The sequence below is a fragment of the Vanessa tameamea genome, chromosome Z (genome assembly GCF_037043105.1).
Source record: "Vanessa tameamea isolate UH-Manoa-2023 chromosome Z, ilVanTame1 primary haplotype, whole genome shotgun sequence".
Taxonomy (NCBI): domain Eukaryota; kingdom Metazoa; phylum Arthropoda; class Insecta; order Lepidoptera; family Nymphalidae; genus Vanessa; species Vanessa tameamea.
In genome coordinates this window covers 589,717-614,638 of record NC_087341.1, presented here as the reverse complement: position 1 = coordinate 614,638, position 24,922 = coordinate 589,717, and the positions used below count along the sequence as shown (strand labels likewise).

Sequence of the window (24,922 nt, the reverse complement as noted above, 5' to 3'; positions counted from 1 at the left end):
CACATATAAAGTTCTCTGTCGTGTAAGTGTGGCAGAGCCGGTGTTTGTACATCATAACTTCCATAGAAGAAATTCCGAGCAATGCCTGTGTTTGGCGTAGACAATATTTCGTATCAAAAATATTGGTTTCGGAACGTTCCAAAAAATGATTCTCATACTAAAAATAAAACAAAAATAAATACATTAAAATAAATACAAGAGTTTGTCGCACGCTCAAATAAATAAAGTGGACGATTGTAATCAAAAATAAACTACTATAAAGGTCGCTTTTGTCTTACTCGTGTCCACGACAGGGTTTTATCTGTCGGGCTGCGCGCTCCCGCGCCGAAAAAATTCTAAAGGTAGAGTGGCGCGCGCAGGTAATGTCGGCCATTTTGTTTGCTTTTTATATTATTCTTTTTCAATAATCCGCATGTTTTATGGCTTGTTAGGTAGTTTGTTACGAGTCAAGTTTACTAATTAAATAGCGGGAACTTCGGTGGCAGGAAATGTTAATTATTGATTGTTATTATTTTCTTAATCGCTGTTATATATAATTGGGTGTTCACAAAAAGTAGGCGCCGCGGCGCCTACTTTTTGCATAACCGCTGCGGCGCGCCGCATATTTCAAATCTATATAAAAGCGTTAACTTTGACTATGAGAACAAGTTCAGCATGGAGAAATAGGTAGTTACTTATAGTTACTCGTTTACAAATATTTGAAATTCGAACAATGACTCGTGACAGTTTGTAGAGATACTAAATCAATGTAAACGGAATGGAATTTGAATATGCAATAATAAGAAATTGGAAATAGACACGCCCATTCACTCGTAATAATTAAACGCAGTAATTACCTGCAATGAAGAAAGGAATTAACGCAAATTCCTTTGTATTTAAATTATCTGGTAAATATTTACCATATTATTCATGGACGTTGTTTTTATATATCATTACATGGAATTCTTAGTGTTCCTATATAATTTTACGAATAAATGTATGATATTTTAACTTGATTCGAATTTTTGCATTATCATAAATAATTCTACGCGAAGTTGTTATTTGACAGGTTTTTGGCATAATTACAACGTGAGGACCAATCAGCGATTTTGAAAGTCTAACGGAAAAATGTTTAGAGCAACTTAATAAATGCACCCGAATGCTCAGATACATATTATCGTTAAACACGTTATGTTCGTACATAATTATACAAAAATAAAAAAGAATAAGGCAAATTTATGAATTAAATATATTATTTCATTAAAATTTAATTTATTTTTATATTAAATATGAAATCGTTTAAATAAACATAATTTTCTATGAAAGGGTATGGATATCTTTAAAAAAAAAACTTCGGCTAAATATACGTTATGCTCCTCCGATGCTTCGCCTCAACGAAAGACACTATAAAATGTTTTGAAGTAATTTGTAATAGAAGTTTGTCCTTGATAAGAGCAAAAACTGAATGTTGAATATGACTGCAAAGTTACTATATGTACCTAACGTTGAAACCGAATGAAGTTGAAAGGAAAATAAATACATATTTATAAAAGAGACACGCACGCATTCTTTTTTATAAAAGTAGGTATTACGTTAAATGCTTAATTAAAACAAAAGTATTTCGCGTCATTAATAAAAAAAAAATACCTTTGATCACTTGTGTCACGGCTTGGCTTAAGCTTCTAGAATTGACATTTTAATTTTAACTGATTTGTTCTCGCGTCTTAGTTGTCATAAAGCACGCAATCAAATATGTTAACTTACTGGCTTTACGAACAACAGACACACGTTCAATATATAATTTTAATTGGTTAGTTAGATCTGTGGTAGCTTAATAAAAGAAATTGGGTGTTCAAACTAGGACAAGTTATACTGAATTAACATGTCGTGGTAAGGGAAGACATCGTGAGGAAATATATCGTATGTCGAATATTCTGCCACATGTGTATCAACAAACTGGTGTTGTAGCAGCGTGATGAAAAGTTTTAAGCGTTCTCCTAAAGACTATGTTGAATGTGCTGCTGCTGTTTTAGGACATTTAACACAATCTATATGATGCACCAATCATGCAATCGAATCCAGGCGAGCTCATAATAAAAATAATGAAGCAACCGACTATGACATTATTGTAACATTCCTTTTAATATATATGTACGATTACGAAACTTGTATATAATATATATAATATGATAACACATGATATTTATTGTTTAACACATTAATATATAATCATTTTTATGTAATTTTTTTTTTATGTAATCTTTGTTTTTTTTGTTAAACTTAAATTATTCAATAAATGATAATATATATCTATTCTTGCAGATATAATTTGTCAGTAACGAGTAAGCGATGCAAAATGTCAGTAAAAAGACAGAAAACTGTTCAGAAGAAACTTTTTGCTATACCACAAAGTGGCGTAAACTTAATTTATATAATTTGCTCATTTAAGTTCGTTTAAGTGCGGAAAATAACTTTATTTGCTGTCTCACGAACATTATTAAATAGTATTATCTTAAGTTATTTTTCAAGAAAAATTCGGTGTAGTTATTATATTCCAAATTAAAAACTCAAAATTTAATTCCAAATATAAAATAAAATACCCGAAAATCCTATTATGGAATTTGAACATCCAACATAAATAAAAAATTCGCCGTCTATTTTATATTCCTTAAGTTCTATTTTATTTTAAAACCGTGCAAATTCTCTAAATTCACGTCGAAGGGAACGATGTAAAGTAATAGCTATCACTCGGGGCGAATTCTTTGGCGACTAATGAAAGGGCGGGAGAAATCGACGGCACTGATGCGGGCTCGCGGCTGCGTTTAGACGAAGATGACTCGACTTATGTGACCTGATATTAAGTCTTGGTAAATAGTAGTGTTTCGATTCACTCGGAGGAACATTTACCTTTCAGATTTGTTTCGCGAAATGTTTTCGCAATAGACAAGGCGTAGCGATTACGATGATAGTTTATCAGCAACTCCCGGGGCTAATGTCAGTTTATTATTGTGACAGTAACATATAGGCTTAAATTAAAAAAGAAATATTGTCTATTGTAAGATCTAGGACGAGACTAGGACGTTCTTTAATAGTTCCTTTTTATATTTTCACTAAATACGCCTATCCCTTTACCTTTTCTTTTTCTTTATTTCCCGATATTATAAATCCTACGAAAACTTATTTTTTTAAAATATATTTTTTTAAATGAATGTTGTCCTTTAGTAAGTTCATTTTGAGGTAACTGACGTCCTTAAATAACTTAAAACATTAACATATCAGCAGTGCCTACACAGACTGAATGTACAGGAATCTCTCGTACGTTAATGGTTTAAGTTGTTTACTGTCGTAAGTATTTATTTATTTATTTAAAACACATTTAGTTATTACGTTACAATCATAAATCACAATCTAAGTCTTAAGATCATATCGTTCAAAGTAAAAACAATGTTAATATTGTTACGAGTTTACTTTTACATATTTTAATGGTAAATATTATAAAATGAAACATGTTTATTTCATTTTCTAATCGCTTATAACCTTTCGTATTACAATAAAACCAATAAAATTAAAAGCTGTGATTATTTTATTCACATACATGAAGTATATATTTTTTATCTGGACATCTACCATCGTGTTCAAACAATATTTTAATCAAATGTATTTGTAAAGAAATACCATACAAAAACACCTGTATATCTACAGATAAGCTAGATGAGTCGACAACTCGAATACGTCGGAATGCTCGTGACCGCTAGAGAACCGAAAACTAATTACCGCCGTGTTGGCTGACGTTTGATGACCACAAGATGGCGGCCGCGGGCAACTTCTCATCACCTCGCTGCTCTTTTAATAATATGGATAGTCTAATCATTTTTGTATCACTCTTGCAAATTTATTTGGGATTTTATTTTTTTTACAAATAATAACGATATGATTAACTTAAAAAAATAGGGATTTTTCTTGGCTCTACCCACACTATTAACTTTTCATATGAATTTAAGTTTTATGTTGTATTACTTACTATTTAGACTTTATAGGGCGAAAATAAATCACGTACACTTAATGGACACATAGCACATGGTATTATTCTAAAAATACAGATTTCGAATACATAAGGCTTGAAATCGTGGGATCGTTCATCAATTTAAATATATGTACTTAGTGGACAATTCATTACATTTTCTTCTATGACATTTGTTGTGTTAATATTTTTATTCGAGGAGTTAGGTTTTTACACTTTTTGACTGTGATTGACTTTGAATATGCTCCAATTATTATAATAGATTTTTAGTTAGCTTATATTGGATGAAGAGTACATTAAATAGGCACTTATATTTCGTCACAATAAATATTCGTAGCGAAGTTATTCATACGAGTAATTACTATGAAAATAGATAATATAATCTTATTAATAATAATCAAAGAATTTAGTCCGTCATTTGAAAAGAAACCACGCTACATAGAATTCCTAAAACTCGTGTTGTTTAAGTATAAGAGTCAAAATTATTCAAAGCGTTTAGTTTAGTATAAAATCGACGGATTCGTGTTACGGTTGAATTTAAATGTGGTCATTTCATTGTATTTGGATTTATTCATTAGTGTTACGTGCGCGGCGACTCCAACCCAATTCCTTAAAATGGCAAAGGTGACACTGAATATAAATAAGGGCACCTTTATTAACGCGCTACACACAATTAATAGTACTTACTTAACTTCTTCGTGGTTGCAGGTACAGGAAGTAGTATACTGTACCTGCGATCGACTTAGTATGTATTACATTTATAAGAAAATTAAGACTGATTAGTTTATAGTTAAACCATAACAAATTTTTAGTTTACTCATGATATTTAGTTATGCTTTCTTTTCGTGTTATTGTTTATGTAGAGAAATAACAGAAAAAGATACTTGTTATGATGTAGGTAGACGAACGATCAAATGAGCCACCTGACTTACCATCATAAATGGTCATAACCGTTCATTATCATTGACGCTGTAACAATATTAACTATTTCTTACATTACCAGTGCGCCACAAACCTTGTGAACTAAGATGTTTTGGTGAGTGAGCCAGTTTAATTACACTGGCTCACTCACCCTTCAAACCGTAACATAACTATACTAGGTATTGCTTGTATGAATGGATGATACATACCCAGAAGGGCCTTAAATAAACACCTTAAATAAAGTAAAAAGAAATAAGAAATTATTATATAGGTGTACCTCAATTTTTTAGTTTTTATATCATTTAATTACGTTCCATATTGATAAATACTTATTGTTAATCAATGATAAATATAACAGAACCAATATCAGAAGCTATAAACAAAAATAAAACGAGAGACAATTACAAATAGATATATACCTATATACCTATATGGCGGTCTTTATACTCATTATAAAGATACTTTTATCACATTGTTGCTTAAATAGCAGTGAGCAAATGATTTCTTAAATTGCGGACGGCAGGTAAAAGAAATTTTAATATGTGCTAATGTTACACTAGCGTACACAATGCAAATGCGTTTTGTACACGTTTGACTGAAAAGTGAACAGTGATTTATGTAAATGTAAATAACAATAGGGGGCAAGAGGCAGGGCAGAGTGCAGTTAACGTCACCGTCGTTATTACGTTATTTATTCATAGTTTTTATCACCTGTACCGCTTTAAAGAATCAGTGATCTGACTTTATGAAATGATTCTTGAAAGGATCATTTGAAGATAAAGATGAATACATTGACATTTTAAGGAGTAATCAATTCTCTTACATAGTCACTGCATTTACAATCTACTAAATTATGTTTCTTACGATTGAACATCTTCTGGTTCCGCCGAGCGCGGCTTTGCTCCTAGGGCCGTAAAATAATAGCGCATAGTCTATAATCATCTCTGAAGGTCCAGAAAATACATAATAGTACGATTTAAGCGGCCTCATCGGCACTAATTATTACAGCTGTCCGTGTAAAAAAATAAAAACTAGTTTAATAGTTTTACTAGAGGCGACACTTTAAAGAACATTTGAATTATCGTTTCAATCTTGAATGTGATGCCGTAGGTACTTCGTATATTAACGTTACACTAAAGTCAGTTACCTAAAACCTCAGTTCATTTAATATTTAACTGCCTCGATTATCTGGTGGCTCCTTTTAAAGGAGATCGACATATTTGGACAGAGCAGTTCGGCGTTGGGAAGTTGGGAAGCTTACGGGACGGTCCTCGGAAAAATCGCAAATCCTTTGACTGCTGATATTAGGTTAATATAGTTAAAACATACAGTGCCTACAGTGCCTACTTAAGAAAATACCTTCCTTAAGAATTTATCGGTTCTAATGATGACCGGTATAATTGTGTTAAGTGCCGTTCGACATAAATTTAATTCGCTAAGTTGCAAATAGCGCTTTGAGAGTGAGTTATAAATTAAAGGTGTCGTTACGTGTTTATGTTTATTATTTATTTGAAGTGAGCCCGGGCCGCCGTGCGAGCCGCGCGTCGCGCCGCGAGCGCTCGGCGCCATTAGCCGTGGATCACCTTTATCATTTAGCATAATTTGTTTAGGTCGCCTTGTTGCTTTTTTACTCGAATCTTTTAAACAGTTCCTCTGCCATGTTAATGTGTCCGGATTACAAAAAAAAAGAGATTTTTAAGAAAATAATTTAATTCATGTCCTCTTATTTGACTAAATCGAACCGTATCTTAAAAATTTAGTAATTATTAATAATTTTACATGCCCCATTAAGACAGGCTCGCCGCTTTCCCGGGACGGTAAAAAAAAAAGAAAAGAATCACGACCTCTCATTCGTCGTGGCTTTTAAAATTGTCAGAGGGCACTTCTAAAAAGAGATAACGCTTTTAATGTAAAAAAAAGTGGATCCCACTTTGTAAACAGGTTGTAAACGATCTTGTAAGCCGTGTCCAGGCGCAAAACGACCGCTCCTCTCACATTTAAATTATTTTACATCACATTTTGACTAATACCTCAGATTCTTTTATGTTTTAAAACTTTATTATATAAACCTGAATCGGGGTTTAGTCGTCAAAAAAATATTCTTTACATAAATATTTCTAATATATATTATTTTTTCTGTAATTTTCATAATCATTATTAATATAGCCGTGTTTTTATATAGTATATCGCATTCCCGGGTATTCCTCACCAATATTTTTTCTCATCCATCACTTGTCAGAGGGAACCAACTGATTAGGTAAAGTATGCCTAAGGATGGCTAGCATTTAGCATCAAGACGGTGTTCCTAAACCCGCGCAATTGACTAGTCTCTTGAGAAAGGCCGCGGCGTAAGTCATTGGTTCATTAGAATTAACTTTCAGAGGCTAGACAGCCTTATAACTTAAGGTAAATATTGGTCGGTATATTTTCATTGACTTGTCACACATGGATATTATATTCTGTGATTTGTCACAATATATATAACGAATGTATGATCTACCAAACCAATTGAAATGCATTATGTCTTAGATTTTTGATATAGTAACGGCCGAACCATTGAACTCAATTTGATTAAATTTGTTATGAAGCAAGAACTCCACGGAACTAAGGACTACTTTTTTATGCCTAACACACGAAAAACCTAAAAGTTTGGTCGTCATGTGATCAACCCTTTAAACAGGCGGTTTAATTATAAACTTCATTCAATAAAGCATTTATAAAACATACATGTACAATCCAAGTGTAACGCGGGTAAACTGACACAGCTCGTGTTGAATAAAACGCAAGCACTTGTATACTACATGTTAAACCGTTTAACATTTTTCGGCCTTGACGGATAGAAACAACACTAATAGTCGAATATACGACCGTTGCGTAGTGTTCAAAATTTGCATTAACGAAAACATCACGTTCTACATTATGTTTGGGTCGCTTATGAATACAAAATTAACGGCTTATAGAGTACCCACCCCTCCTTCCCCCCTTCCGGAGGAGGTGTCGGGTCACATTATATACAATATCGAAAACATTTAGTTCATTCCCAGCTAAAGTATAAACATGTTCAAATCTAAAACAATGAAATATTGTTTGCGATTCTAATAATTAGATATTTATAATTTGGTATATTTGATTTTGATTGAATACGTCGATATTTTACGATTTTATTTTTTAGGATGAGGCTTGTGGAAATTCGTACTAATTAATTCTAACTCAAGTCTCAATACTTTATACTTATTCCAGAGTTCAGACTACACAATTAAACAAGCTTTTCAAAACTATATGAAAAGTAATATTAGCTAAATTCAACCAAACTCTCAAACTCTCAATGCTCAAATATTTAAGAATTACTTAACCAGTGGGCCATTGCGCTTACTCCAGAAAAAGTCTAGATTTATGGTCGAAACTACGTAATAAATAACAAGGTATGCTCGCCGACACCGACTCAGTTATCGTTTATTTAAAAGCTTAGACACGAGCGCCTTGCTTGTAACTTTGAAAGTCGGGAACGAGACATTAAAACATTTTAGAAGATACAAGGATGTTTGTCCGCTTGTTCCTTAAGATATTTTTATATGAAGACTCTATCTCATTTAGCTAGCTTATAATTCCACGGTTTTCCTTAGCCTCAGCCTGTTAACACAATTTAAAACGTTTGTTGTACGTAATATGACGTCACTAGATGTCTAATATGGCGGACGGATAAGGCTACATACGAACTAAATACATTTTCAAGTTCAGGATGAAATGTTAGTTTGAAGTAACTTGATTAGTTGAAGTAAGTAATCAATCGATAGGTTTTGTTAGTTCACATTTTAAATTTATTTCTATAAATCGAATTGTTTTATATTTTAAAATCTTCTTAAGTAAAAATTTATTAACATAAATATTTTGTATAGTTTAAAATGTATTTTTTTTTAAAAACATACATCAGAGATACCTACGAGAAATATTATAAAATTTGTAATTATACACTCTGTCTGCATTCGGTTCCATAAGCAATAACGAGATCTGACGAAATCTGACACAGACCAACGGCTTTTCCTACTTCTACGGTATGGGATTGTAGCATTGCCAATTTCTTAACTTCGGGCTGCAATCAATTCTACAGAAGATCCAATAACATTAACTGTCTCGACCGAGTATTAGAACCCTTAGGCATTTTAACAACTAAATATTACAGCTATTTCTTCTGCTGTCGTGATATCGTAGCGGTATTGTAAAAGTATATTCGAATCAAAATAATTCATATTTCTGTTTCGGTCTTCTCATCTGATAAAACCTAAAATGGTGTCATAATATAGTAAATCAAGTGAAGCTAGTCTTGTATTTTAATCGCAAAATAATAAAAAAGTAATTAAAATAAGTATTTACACATTTTATTAAACGTTAGGATGAGACTTCATTATTAAGTTATAAAGGATTGTTGAAGTAATATGCGTTTTATAAATACGTTTTCCTACGTATTTTCATCGACTTCGACGCAAACATTTCGGGGACAGTAATGTCTATGTATCAAAGTTAAAGCGTGATAAGTTATGAACGTCTCTGCGTTTAATATCATTCAAGGAAAAGCCGATATTTATTGTTAAAATATTTACATTTCTGTTGATTTTGTGATAACATAAATGAATTGTGGTTATTATGATGCAGCTTGATATTCGCGGATGTGTCATTTTTATTCATAATATAAGGTACGATACACAAATTCATATGTAACTGAAGAAAACGATGTGAGGAGATGTTCAACGTTTGATAATTATTATTTTCGTAAGGATCGTGTTACATTTAGTAATCAAATACTTTATGGGGTGATTGATGAGGGTTGTTGCTTATTGTCAAGTTCATAAACACGAGGTATCAAACATTGAACATTTGAAATTAGACAAGTAATTTTTCAATTTCATAACAATATTTACCGATGAATTTCTTTCAAGATCAAGAATCCAGCTTATGAACAGAACATTGTTGATTCTGTCATGACCTTTTGTTCTTATTTTCCAGCTTTATATTTTATACTAATTATTATCAGTTCATGAAGGAACATACTTAAGAACGGTCGACAAGCGAAGTGATGACAAAAAGTCGATTTTAATCCGCCCTGTAAGTAGCTGTAGCAGACAGACGTCGTGTATTTTTTACGGATTAAACGAGGTCCGAGAGCTGAATTTACGATACATTTTTTGATATCGACTAAACCCTGTCAACGATCTTTTGCCAGTACAATAAAATTATGATGTCCCTTATATACTCGGTGGTGGGTTTTGTGCCCGTGTGGGTAGGTATAACCCACACATCATATATTTCACCGCTAAGTAGAAATACTTAGTATAGTTGTGTTCCGGTTTAAAGGGTGAGTGAGCCAGTGTAACTACAGGCACTAGGTCCACCTACCTATATTATAATATATATTATTCATGAACAAATGTCTAGGGGAAAGAGATAATACGTTCAAAGTGTAATTTTATAGTGTATTAATTGTAAAAGAAAAAGTACACCCCAAAATTTTCCACAGCCTCGCAACGACTTCCTCTTGAGGAAAAGGCTCTAAGGGCTTTATATACAATTATGCTTCAAAGCGGATTGACGAATACACAAAAAGAATTTCATTTGACATGACAGGTTACCTTACGATGTTTTCCGACACCGCTAAGCACGAAATTAATTATAAGCACAAATTAAAAGTATGAGATTCAATGGTGCTTGGCTGGTTTTGAATATAGTCCTCAATAACTGAATACGTGTTCAAAGTTTTGGTATCTACATACAAATCATGCTTCTCAAACATTATAATATGATAACCCTGAGTGATAATTATGTACTACTATGAGATATGAAGCAAGGGTATTAAAGAGATATTATTTTTTACTTTATTAAAATACCAATCATGGTATAAAGATGCTCTGATCGAGCCATATATAGTAATAAAAACTTTTCCGCTAAAATGTACGCCCCAGACGAGCAAGCATTAAGCGACCATCAATAATAATAAAAGAAAAAAAAATGAGGCATTTAGTAAGTAAAAGCGATGTAAAGTGTATATTTAGGGCAGTTTGTAGTTGCGGGAGTTCATTTAGGCCGTTGGGCACACGTTAAGTTACGAAACTTGTCTGACTGGTCGTTAAAATTCCCCGTAATTCGTCTCGGATAGGCAGGCTTTACAGCATGTTTTACACTTTCGGCGCTTGTGAAGTCGACTCCGCAAGGATGTCGCGACGTATGGCTGAGTGCGGAAATGAGGGACGCTTGAAAAGTGAAACTTGTTATTTCGTATCAGTCAAATCGAAAGTTTCTGACTGAGCTGTCACCGAAATAGCCACGGCAACGGTGATTTGATTAGTAAAATCAATTCATATATCCATTTAGTTCTTTAAACGTATAACTATATGCTTATCTAATAAACCAGTAATCATCTTCGAAATATATTTGCAAGAATATGACTCACGTAAATAGGTTATATTTAAAGGAATAAGTTTTATGTTCATTGGTTTAGTAGATTTTTAAGTTAAGCATTACTAAAAAAGGTATCGTCGTATTTATTGGGCATTAGTTGTAACTACTTTAAAAAACACATAAAATAATACTCAAACTGGTCTCTGAGCCGAACTCAACCAATGGTTACGTTCGTACTCTAGCTAAGATTTAAATATTGTCAAAACAAAACGTTGAATGGAATAACGATAGAGATATTACGGTTTGAATTAAAAATATTAAGGTTTGAAAAAACTAAGTTCAACTACACGTTAACAATTAACGAGAATAATATGTTATATTGATTTCGAATTTTGGGGACAACAAAACAAGTATGCGTGTAATATACATAAAAGATTTTAAATTATATATGAAAGCAGATCGCCTTCGCTCTAATTACGAAATAAAATTTTGAATAAGGTGACGTGGGACGCCGTAATGAGGACTTCGCCGACATTAACTGAGCTTGTGTCTTGTATCTTGCAATTAAGGGCACATTCATACAGTTGATGAAACTATTCTTAACACAATCAGAAGCCTAGGAATTAAAAACGACTGGCGATATGTATGTACATATCTTAAAATATAATATAATGATATTGTTTTGTTCGTTTTTAAATTAATAATATTAAATAATAATAGAGATTTATCAATAACTCGGTAGTTTATTTTGCCTCTCTACATTATTTTCTATACATATAATAAAATTCGTGTGTCTGTTTGTAGATAATATTAAAATTAACCGCTTTTTACTAAATGCATGTGTAATCCATCCAATGTAACCAATCCATATGTTCCGGCTAATCTCTGGAACAGCTGGACCGATTATGATGGGACTTTTACTGGCAGATAGCTGATATATTAAGGATTAACTTAGGCTACAACAATATTTTTTTTTGTTAAATTCAAACGCGCACAAAGTCACGTGCTAGCTGATAATATATATATGAACTATAATTTTAATTACCTAAATATAAATACACTATTAGTGTATACTAATGTTTATGTGACCCTACTTTACGCGTTTTGTCTCTAGTCGTTGCGGCGGCATTATCTAAATGACGATATTTAAAATTTGCCCACGTATTTTTTTTTCACTGAGCTAAGACACGCGTAGGCACAAACCCACGGCAGACTTAAAAAATTACTCGACCTAGTCCAGGTGCGATCGACCCTGACGTAACATTTCAATAAACAATAATCTTGTTCAAGACTTTCATATTCATGTAAATGTCTGTTCCTGTATTTTTATCTTGTTCTTTTATAAAATCGATTCGATATGTTGTTAACGTTTTCCATAAAGGTCCGTCGATTTAATTACCATAAATAAATTTAGATGTCGAATGTTATTTGCTATTCGTCCTTGCGATATGTCATTGCGATTCATTTTTATTGATGTATATTTATACGACGGAAGTCGCCAGTCCTGGTATAGATGTACGTCTGGACGTCTGGCTTGAAATACGGTAACAGTTATACAATATAATTGCGTGAAAACTGAATTTGCGGTCCCATTGACCTCATTTTCCGTATCCGCTTCAAGAATTCGTGTTTCGAATTTTTTACAATTCAAATCGAATCGATAAATATCAAAACAAAATCATTTACCGTCTGAATAGTTTATTCTAATCGGAGACGACGCCATTCATAACATTTATATATATTAATAAACTAGACATTTATAAAACAAAACGTTAGCTACGAACACATTGTTGTCAACCAGGAAACATTTTTAATAATATAATATAAATTATATTTTTTAATTAAAATTATATACCATATAACAACTATAAATTTATGATATTAATTAACTTCAATAGTAATTATCTTCTTCTTAGGAAAAGACTCGCTATATTAATCAGGATTTAAAAAAGGTATAACAAAACTTATGACGATAAACTGAGCAAAATTAACTGACAATAATAATAATAATAATTAACGCGAAATCTTTCGACGTCTCTTCAAAACCATGACGTTTAAAATTATAAGAAAATTATCTGTAGAATATATTATATTATAGTTATCCTGATTCGATAACCAGTGTTTGCCGACCTTCAGTTTTTCCCGCGTCCTACATATGAGGTTTTGAATGTTTGTCGAACACATCCGACATAGCAATACATCCTCAAGGACAAACGGAACAAGGACATCATTGTATATTCCTAATACGCCAATATGTGAATACTATGCGATTAAATAAGCAATAGCTACGTTACTGTATATTCTGATAAGTTTCGTAGTTATACTGTTGCGTACACTTTTATCCAGAAAGTACCGCTCAAATGTTTTGATGTATCTCCTTTGGAATATTCCGTCTTTTTTTTTTTTTAATTTACTACGATTACCATTATTATTTTTTTATTATAATAAATTAAAAATCTATCATTATGTAACATAACGTTATCTTTTCTTTAAAATATCAAGCTTTGTGGAAAATTGATCAAAGTATCTCTGATTTTTTAACTATTTAATTCGTATATTTTTTGGCTATTGCGCCGGATACCTTTCTGTCCTCCTGGGAACTTGTAATCATACCTGATTTACATATTAATTAATATTTATTAAAATTGTAATTTGGGCCAGATCATGAACATTTAGATAAGATACGAGACCGGTAATATTCGAATGTCATGTTTAATTGATTTTAATAGAATTTTAGCTGAATATAAACAAATATTTCAAGAAATTCTATATTCTAGTGTAAAGTTCGTAAGCGTATGGCTGTTCTTATATCCTTTTACTCACTTATTTGCGGTCTCCATCTGTGAGGATATTTCTGGACACACTTCAATTAATTACTTCTTATACATCATTTACCCAGCTTTTTTTCACCTGGCCTCTTAGTCCCTATATCAAATTCATAACTGTTCGCATAATATTAAATCAATCATTGCGTAATCAATGAAGTAAAAGTCTCCACCTTTTCTCACGTGAAATTTTAATAAATAATTATGACGTCAACAAAAAATCTAAAACGCGGTAAGAACGGTCCATAATGCATAACAATAATTGCAAATCTTTTTTTAAACGTTCCGGTTATTCGACCTGCGTAGGCGCAGCGGTCCCATCGAGCCTTAGGACAAAACTAAAAATATCATTTATTTGTGGTATTGTCTCGCAATAACGAATGATACTTTAAACGATAATTGTTTTTATTAGTAAGGTTTTAATGACGAATATTACTTATATTTTATTTTAATTATTCAAATTATAAATTTATTACCACGTATTTAAAATATTAAGTCGCGCAATTAAAATAAGTAATTAATTGTCATATTAAAAAGGACGTAACCGATAGCGTTTAGCAACAGTTTGGTTAACTTAGAAAGATAATATTCATGCGTGTAAATTATTATAGGAATAAGGTCAGAGGGGGGTCAGATATGAGTTTTCGAAAGAAAATTACACGTGGGTAGCGGCACGTGCCGAGATGCGACATCGCGTTGCTGACCGCACGCCCGCGCGCCGCCTGCCTGGTACTCGACAAAAATAAACAAATGCTCCCTCACGAACACGTCAAGAGCTTTTAGGGCTCGTGATTTGTTAATGGTTAGGACTAACTGCAGATAGAGTGCATCTACATTAGATGTTACGAAACGACATCTTTATCTTCCACGTCGCTGCTCGTCCACCGCATATTGTTTTACCACGGACTGAAACAAGCTTATATTCTGTTGATGGAACAAGTGTACTAAATATATCATAGAACAGCTTCAGTTATTACATAATATTGATAAAACATGAAATATTGGAACGTTTTACTAATAATATCTATGTTGACCGAACGAATTAAGGTATATTATATATGGAAGATTAATAAATGTTGTAACATTACTGTTTTACAATAAATTAACACGTCCATTATAAAAGTAAAGATCAAACACAAGCTTAAAAGGCATTCGTGTAGCCTTTGACACGATTGCATTATGAAGATGTCGCCCCCGCTCGACCGAAAAGCCTTTAATATTAAACAAATCCACCTACAGCCTTTGCAATGTCACACAAACCGACCGAATTAGAAAAGCTTGAAAATCATACAGTGCCGAACAATTTTAACGACTCTACAACTCTGTCGTATAGGTTGTAATTGCCTAATATAACGTAGGTGGTGTTCGTCGCCGGGCGATCCTCGCATGTAGTAATCAGAAGTGTCGCTAATGCGATCTGTGCTTTATATTGGTTGAATAACGTTAAATTTCGGTTAGGCATCTGTAGCGCAAGTTGAACGGTGTCGCAATCGACGCGTGTCTTGGCTTTAACTCAAAACTGTGATGTAATCAGCGATGGGAATTCAGACTTAATCACATTTGAAATTAGACATATATTGGAATGAATTTATAATTTCGGCTATTAATGTGTTAGACCCAAGTGTAAGCTGGAGTGTTGGTTGCAGTGTGGGAAGCGCTGACGTCACCCGGCTCGGGTGGAGGACTGAGGTTGCGCTGCCAAGCTGGCTATTCCACAGATAAGTGTGATTTACTAAATTACGAGACAATTAGATCGTAGACACGATGTATACTTTAGCACGGACGCTCTTATCTAATGAAAATATTTCTCATGGTCTATTGAGTATTGGTTTAAAAGAATTACATTTTTTATTATTCAACTGTAATTAAATATACATATACTTTTTATTACGTATATACGTTGTTCGTGTATAAAATTGCTGACCAGTTTTAATGGCGATCTTAAAAATAGTTCAACTGTAAATATTTCGTAAGAATATCAATACCATACAGGACATATCTTAGTATTTCGTTTAATGCGTTTTCTAGTCTTTATTGCAAGAAGCTACAGTTACTATTTCAATTAAAATGTCAGAGTTTTAATAAAACAGTGGATCGTACTATCCACCGTTTTATCCACATGTGTTATATAGGTATGAATAATCCTACACCGTGATTGTATTTGATTGATCAGTTATTATAAAAATATAGCAAGTAATGCTTAAATAATGTAACGTATACGACTCGTGAAGGCAATCCACTCAGTCTTGCATCTCACTCGCACATCGTGTTGTCTTGCTCCCTCACTAAATGCAGCCTCCGATGATGGTTTCTGAGAACTGAGAGCGCTTCGACTAGATGATACTATCTATGTTGGTGCTTGTTTTAGGCGTAAATTACTTCAGATTTTATATTTTAACAAGCTAGTTTCACATCGGTGTGTTAGCTATCCGACTATCTTATATTGAATTTATATTTATATATGTTTCTAGCTGTGGCTAAATATATACGCAATATTAATAGTATAAAAACTTGTTTTTTATTTATAAATTAAATTTAAAACTATCTTGATTATATATTCGGGGACATAAACATCTAATTTATATAAAAAAGATATATATAAAATGAAATAGAATAAATAAAGGTTATAAATAAATATAACAGTGCCTAACGCTTATAGCTAACGAAACATTCGTTAGCTATAAGCGTTAGGCACTGTGCTCAGTAAGTTGAAAGTCAAGACCTAATTTCGTTGTGAGTCGAGTTTGCACCCCGCGGCACGCACGAGCGTACTCTTGCCGAGTAAATGGAATATAATATCATTGTAATAATATTTGTTATATTACAAATGGTAAATATCTGTTGCTATGAACCAAAATATGGAATAGGTACGTAATAAGTTACTAATAAAATGCGCGAACATGACCGCGGTTATCACAGAGTCCTTAGTTTCGTGTCCATGGGCTTCTTTTAATAAGTTTTGTTTAACATAAACATAAAAAAACACCATTCAGATTATTTAATTTTCGTGTGATACTTAAACAAACCAACGATAATTTACTACGTTGTGTATATTTATTTGTTTAGTTCAATATCAGTAAAAATATGTAGCCTTTTATAAATAATCGAACTGAAGTTATAACATTAAAATACATAAGAAAGTTACGTTATATTGTATAATTAAATTATTTATAATTCTTATGTATTATGTAAATAATATTTATATTTTAGAAACGTTTATTTATTTGTGAGTAAATCGTTATGTATAGCGTCTTATGTAATTGTCAGTTTAAGAGCGTAGTTTGTAAGCGTGGGAATTCATTTTAGAACACACACATAGGTACTTTTCAATAATACAGTTGCATTGTGCAGTGTATCGTACGCATCCCCGGAGATAATTAGTTGCTTGTTTTCGGTGCAACGAATAAATTAAATTTTCATTGCGCGTTCATAACGTAGGATTTATAAAAATACATTTAATTACGAGTAATGTATTAGCTATAAGGTTGTCACTCGCAAACGCAATTATAAATTATTTGTTAGCATAGGGTGCGGTCAGAGTGCATTAAGATGCCAAATATTCATTATGATTTTTATTGTTTCAACTGCTTTCGTCTAACTAAATAATAATAATTATTTTCTTGATATTTTAAGGTTGGTAGATATACCGAATTAAATTAAAGTAAAGACACATTAAATAATCACTTCTTAAATTTTATAAATATAAATAACGAAGTTAAATATAATTTTTTTCAATACTCTATTTTTAAGTAAAATATTCGAAAAAAATATTTTAAATCAACTTCTCGTCCATTTCGGTACAAATACTATTTTTCATAGTGAGCAATTCGGTTTTACAAGAGGTCGCTCGACAACTGATGCGAGAATAGCACTTCTTAAACATATTTACGATGCTTGACAAAAATCACAGAATGCTATTGGAGTATTCTGTGATTTGTCTAAAGCATTTGATTGTGTAGAACACGAGACGCTTCTTTATAAGCTCAAATACTACGATATTAAAGGTAAAGCTCTTGATCTCATTGCTTCATATTTAAGTCAAAGAGTCCAGCAAGTTTTCATTAATGGCATAAAGTTTTCTGGATCTACGTTATAAATGAGTGTTCCACAAGGATCAATTTTGGGTCCCTTTCTATTTCTAGTATATATAAATGATCTTCCTTTCTATGTTAAAGGTATTTGTGTTATAATGTTGTTTGCTGACGATACTTCACTGATTTTAAGGTAGACAGGAAAAAACTGACTAGGACGATGTGAACGGTGCATTATCACAGATACACGATTGGTTTACAGTAAATAATTTAATTTTAAATACTCAAAAAACGAAATGTGTAGTTTTTACCCTACCAAATTTTAGAAAGCAAAATTATAATATATCTTTAAATGGTTGCCGTCTTGATGTAGCCAATATTACGGTTTTTTTTGGGAATAGCATTGGATTCCAAACTTCAGTGGAGTCCTCATTTATCGTCCCTGACAGGAAGACTCAGCTCCGCAGCATAAAAATTAACAATTGTGTCCCACGACACTCGCGCCCCACCCTTATGCTAACTTGTCTATGTGTGCGTAGACGTTTTGCGAAATTATAAGAGTCGGCTCGAAATAAAAATTGACGTGCTCTCACCTTGGGCTCTGGGGAGGGACTGAAAATTTATTGACAGCGATGTCGAATAATAAGTCAAAACCGTCAAATGATTTTCTCCATACTAAAATGTATGGACGACGAATGCCAAAAAGTAAGCAATATTTAAATAAAAATTACTATAATATTGTGAGATATAATAGAAATTGAACACGGTGAACTTATTATTTACACTTTCGTGTCCCCATTTAACCAAAAATACATGTATAAACTAGCCGCTAAATAGCTTAAAAAATGTTAATAGAAAAGGTCGATTTCAGTGTTTGGAGTGATGTTGACGATTAATTTACCAGGTTATTGATACAAATTTTATAAATATCGTCCGGTGAAACTTGAGATATATCTATTGAGATACTGAATGTATTTTTTCATCCATAATCAATGCTCCAGTTTTAAGATATTTTAAAAATAGTAAGCGCTATTTTGGCGTTCCGCAAGGACTGTCCTCTTAAGAGAGCTGGCGACAGAGCGGCGTCGGTTAGCGGCTGAGGTCTGAGACCAAGACAAAGGTATATGAATGAAATCCTCTACTAATTTGGACAGTATATCGATGTACCGGTATGATAGCTTTGTCTTTCGGTAAATAATGTTCATTCATAAATAATATCATTTTTCTGAGAGTGTATATATAAACTTTAAGATATTTTTTTAATGAAAACATTACTGACTGTATACTTTCATTTAAAAAAAAAATCACAATGAGTTCTCAAATGTTGTATACACGCCTAATAATAAAAATACTGAAAATACACTCAGAACGTTATCGTTCATTGTCGGACACAATCACACAAACGTGTGGAAACATTGAGAATGTTTATACAGCGCGCTGCGTCGCGACGCGCGAACAAAACTCGTTCTACGCTATTGAGGTTGAAGTGATTAGCCATGAGTTTATTATGTTTGCTTTATAAGACGGATTGGACAACAAACAGTATCCGATAAGTAACCTTATTAAAAATTACTTTGTTTCTCACTCATATGAGCAACGTTTGCTAGTTCATTCGTACATACCGATCTCAAAGAGATTAATAGTATGTCATGTCGTCAATAGTAAGCGAGCCTAGCTGCGGATGACTGCTAGTTCAGATAAATAAAAATTAAACATTAAAACAAAAAGTCGTATTCGATTTTTGAACAAACAAAGTGATATAAAACATTTACGAAAGGCAAATATTAAAACCAGCTTACGAAATTAATATAACCGTCACTTTAAAAGATAACGAAGTCAACGGATGCACACACAAAAAGTGGTCCGAGATTATTTAGAATATCAAGACTATGTTTCAATCAAATTATAAGCAACCATGACATGTTTCTAATACTAAAGCTAACTACGATATCATGGCAATAATACGAAATAGCTTACAGGGAACTTTCCAGTTGTGTTCGTTATCTATACTAGCGTCGAAGCTTAAAGCATCGAGCACAGTTGCGCGCCCAGGCGAGGCAAGCGATTTTGAGTCGCATAATCTTGTACAATTCTGCGCCCACACTTGCACAATTAAGGGAATTAAATACTCGATATCAATATGGGAGTCTACTTAAAAGCTATACGAAAAAAACTAACTGATGCTATATATGTACATATGAAAATCACACTTGTGTGACTTTTAAGACAATATCATTTTGCATTGTCGCAAAAGTGTGTGCGATCTCAAATTAAACTTCTTGTTACAACGTAATTTATTACAACAATAATTCGATTTGGATGCAATGACCCACTTGTAGCACTCACGAGCACTGCACTGATAGTGGCCGAGTAGATTACCCAAGTCGTTGACACTGATAGCCGTCTGGATAAACAGATAATGATGCTTTCGTGATTAAAAATACATCAAGCAATTTACCTTCAGTGACGTGAGGCTTCAGTTATGACAGATATTCAAAAATAATGTCGATTTGGTATAGACGATTGTTTTACAGATTTGCGCTCGTTTTATATTTAAAAATCATAAATGTGAAAGTGACTTTGTTTGCATTGCTTTCACGATTTAACGCCTCGACCAATAATTGTGAAATTTGTTTTACGATATATTTCAATATACAAGGTCAGATATAGATACAGGGGTACAGTACAGTGGCGCCGAAACTTTATAACAAGATCCCTGACTAGCACGATTACCGAAATACATCTGAAAATAAGGACTAAAAATATGTAATCATTCTACTAATTTAATAATTCAATAAAGGTACTGCAGAACATTCACTTCCAGCACATATAAACCAATAATTATACTTCAGTCATGGGATATTTTTATAAATTTTATTTATTAAGTAAATAGTACAAATCTTATTTAATTGTTTTAAATATAAGATATAATGTTATCGATATGAAAGATGACTTAGGTACGTATGAAAGACAGGACGGCAGAGGCTCTCAATATTTTGATAACCTTAATTAATTTTATTAAATGAATAAAAAAAAGTATTTTCTGAGGAAAATTTTATCGTTGTGGGAAATTTGCTATATATGTCAATCTGTACAATCTGTATATTTTTGTTTGCATCATCGGTCTCGTAGCCTGCTGATAGGGATGCAGATGTGAAGGTTCTGGGAACAAACCCACGGTATGCTTATAAAAAGTAAAAATTTTATTTACGCCGATCTATCTGGGTAGTAATAGATAATTTTACGAGTATTAAATATTGAAGTTATATAAACTCGTATTCAGGACAATTTTACTAATTATCACATTCGTTTAAAATTTAATTAAAGCAAGCGTCGACAGATGAAAAAACATGAAAAAACCAATATTAATTATTGCGTTCGAAAAAGATATAATTACTAATAAATATATCGTATACTATAAAGTAAATAATAGTTGGTAAAAATATCTTTCTCTCGTACGAAATCGACGGAATGTATTAATTAAACATGTTCGAGTTTGATCGTGTAGAGTCCAAATGTTCGCGTGCATTAAATTGGCAATTTGACGAAAACTTTTGCCCGTGTCTAATTGCACGAGCGTTATTTAAAACACCGTGAAACGATTGGAATTTATTGAAAATATCTTATAAAAATAATAATACGAAAATCGGCGCGTGCAGCTTAATGCGTGACAGACTCCAGACGTTTTTGCGTCAGAAACGTTGCACTTCAATTCGTTAGATCACGTAGCTAACTTGTTTTGCATAGAGTAAGGACATCGGTTTAAGCTTGACGGCGAGGCGTTGAGTAAGGGTGTACCTTTAAGATTGTTATCTTGTTTTTCCGGTAAGGTAACATACAATGAGATATACTGTTATGGAGGAACTCGATGCAATACTAAGAATATAGTAATTACGTCTATATATTATGTTTTATGAATATTTCGTAATTGTCGATGACGAAATATTTATGCAGAAATTCTAAAGGCATAAAGGATAACAATAATTTATAAATAAGATTGTTTAATATCATTCGGATTGATATTTTATAATTGAAAGGTTGCACTTATTTAGTAATATTTAGTGTTTGGTTTTTTGAAGTGATGCTTATTGCCTGGGACGGGATATGACGTAACAAAACAAGGTTGAATCTGTGTGCAACGTCGATAATAGTCATTATGATGATATCCTGCTGACGATTAGCCATCTGCGTAGGACATATAACTGCGGTCGCTCCTGAGATTGTAACCTTTGTAAAACCCAGTAACCTTGTTTTGGCCTATCCCGGGGATGGAAGCGTTGATCTCGGGATCTGCATTCTTATAAGCAAAGCACTAGAACAACAAGATTGTCAAAGTCTTTACGATCCTCAAGCAAAAAGTAAGTATATACTTACTTTTATTTTATTTATATATATAATTTATTAAATTGGCCATACTTGTATCTTTTTTGAAGTTAATTCGTTAAAATCGAGGTCACTTTAGTATGTTTAAGTATATCATTCGTGTGAACATTAATGTACAGGAAAATACCGTCGAAAAAAATCAAGACCGAAACAAGTATTAAACCTTTATGTATTTTAAGAGTCGTTGTTAAAATTTTATATGGTTTTTTTTTTATAATTTTGTACTTTTTAATTATCATTAAAATTTATCCCATTACTTTGTTTACGATATAACGGTAACGTTAATTATTTCAATAAACAGACAACTGAGTAAAGATGCTGTAAGATCGGAAACTTCGTCCGTATACTCTGGTACTGATAGAAGTTAATACCACTCCTAAATCGTCATTGCATCTTCGACTATGAGGTCTATTATGTCCCTTGTGCCTGTAACTGCGCTGGCTCACTCACCCTTCAAACCAGAACATAGCAGAATCGAGAGTAATATATGTTTGTCAGTAAATAAGAGATGAGTAGGTAATCAGACAGCCCTGCCGTCCGTAATGCAATGCCTTCTTCGTTAAATTAATACTCTTTAAAAAGTAAAAATATGTCAAGACACAAAGAATAAAGTAAAAAGCCGAAAAGTAACTCCCGTCTTTATTCATATGATAAATAATGGAACATATAAAGTTTTTCGACATAGTAATCACGATATACGTCGGTCGGTATGTTTCACCGACTCGTCCAACTGGCCCCCATAAAACAAACTCTAGATTTAAAAAGAAAAACCACTGTCATAATAGCCTCACAACAAACTTATTTAAAGTATTAAAATATTTCAAATGTACTTAATGTCATTTAGACGTATCGAGTTCCGCGAAGACTCAGGGTCCAGTTTATAATATGAGGCATATGAGCTTAGTTTCACTACGACCGTTGAAGCAGAAAGAATGTCGAATAACCGCTACATGTACTGTTTGGTGGTAAATATGAACTTATATATATATATATATATATATATATGTATATACGTTAACTATGCTGAGACTGGCAACGGCCCAGTGTTAAAACATGGTCAGTTTGACGGGGCGGGAATCCTGATCCGGGGTCATCTATGTATTTAAAGGAGTTTTTTTGAATAGTAAAGTCTATTTGTTTTTTTTTATTTTTTTTATATAATAAAAAGGTATTTGTCACAAAAGCCATGTCTTTTAAAAATAGCAGAATGCATAATCATTGGTAATAGAAGTATTTAAAAAGTCGTCTTTAATAAAAATAATATTTTTCTTTCTTAAATGTTATCAATATAAAATCTAAACGCATGTACAATTCAAATCGACCGAGCTTTAGTTCAGGAGTGTGTGAATTGTAGTAGAATTCATGACTGAGCCAGACGACTGACAAGGCAAGTACAAGTCTATGCGAATTTATGTGTAATGGACTTCGTGCGGCCGAGGAATGTTTTACGTAACACTGCTGGTCGTTTATGAGCTCCTAGTACTCAACTTGGCACCGCTAATGCACTAAAATACTTAGCGTCCATCTATCTATAAAATGGTAAATAGTTGCTATGGCATTATATTCCTGATATCATTATTTTATATTTGAAAATTATACTTTATAATTATAAATTAATTTTCCTTAACATATTCACAGATTAAATTCATTGATTTTCAATTAATTATTTATGTTAAAAACCCATTATAAGCGCTAATCTGGAAATGGAAACTACAAGTACGATTCGAAAAATTATTTCTCCGTTAAATGGTCCGTTTATTCTGAAAGGCTATAAAACACGCTACGAGCCAAAGGAGCAGAGCAGTTACCATAAACGACACCAATATACCAACCTGCAGTCGAGTATAAGCAACATGTATGTATATGTTATTGTTATTAAAAAGTGCAAACGAAGTCGCAGGTAACATTGCAATGAACGGTAATATGACTCGATTTGTTCATAAGTAATTCAACATAATAGCTTTAGGGAAATTAAAGTAAGGCGTGTCATTGTCCCAATGCTGGGCAAAGATTGCCTCCCATCTTCAGTAAAAGGATTAAAGCATAATCAACCACGCTTGATTTGTGTCAGGTTTTCACATAATTATCAATTTAAAGTAATTCAAAATCACGTGAAAATTCAGTGTGTTTATCCAGATTTAAACCCGTAATATTTGTAAGGTTCAGGTGTTAAACTGTGAGCGATCTGGGTTCTCGTCGTGTCCTTAGATGTAATAGTTTTTTAATGTACGGATTAAATTCTAGTTTTGCGCGACTTCGTTCTGACAATATATAATGCAAAGAGCTTAGCGATCTCGTAACCTATTCATGTTTTCCAGTATTCGGTTGTTATCTGGCGTGTTGTGTTGTTAAGACGGGAGCAGTGTTTGACC

At 32.7% G+C, this 24,922-nt stretch overlaps 2 protein-coding genes across 2 annotated transcripts in view; one reads left to right on the top strand and one right to left on the bottom strand.

Annotated features, from left to right (window-relative positions):
* Window positions 1-24,922, bottom strand: part of LOC113403965 (epidermal growth factor receptor) — a 100,925-nt gene that overhangs the window by 18,567 nt on the left and 57,436 nt on the right. The window lies entirely within an intron of this gene.
* The window catches only part of LOC113404001 (discoidin domain-containing receptor 2-like), a 176,510-nt gene that overhangs the window by 151,232 nt on the left and 356 nt on the right, over window positions 1-24,922 (top strand). The window lies entirely within an intron of this gene.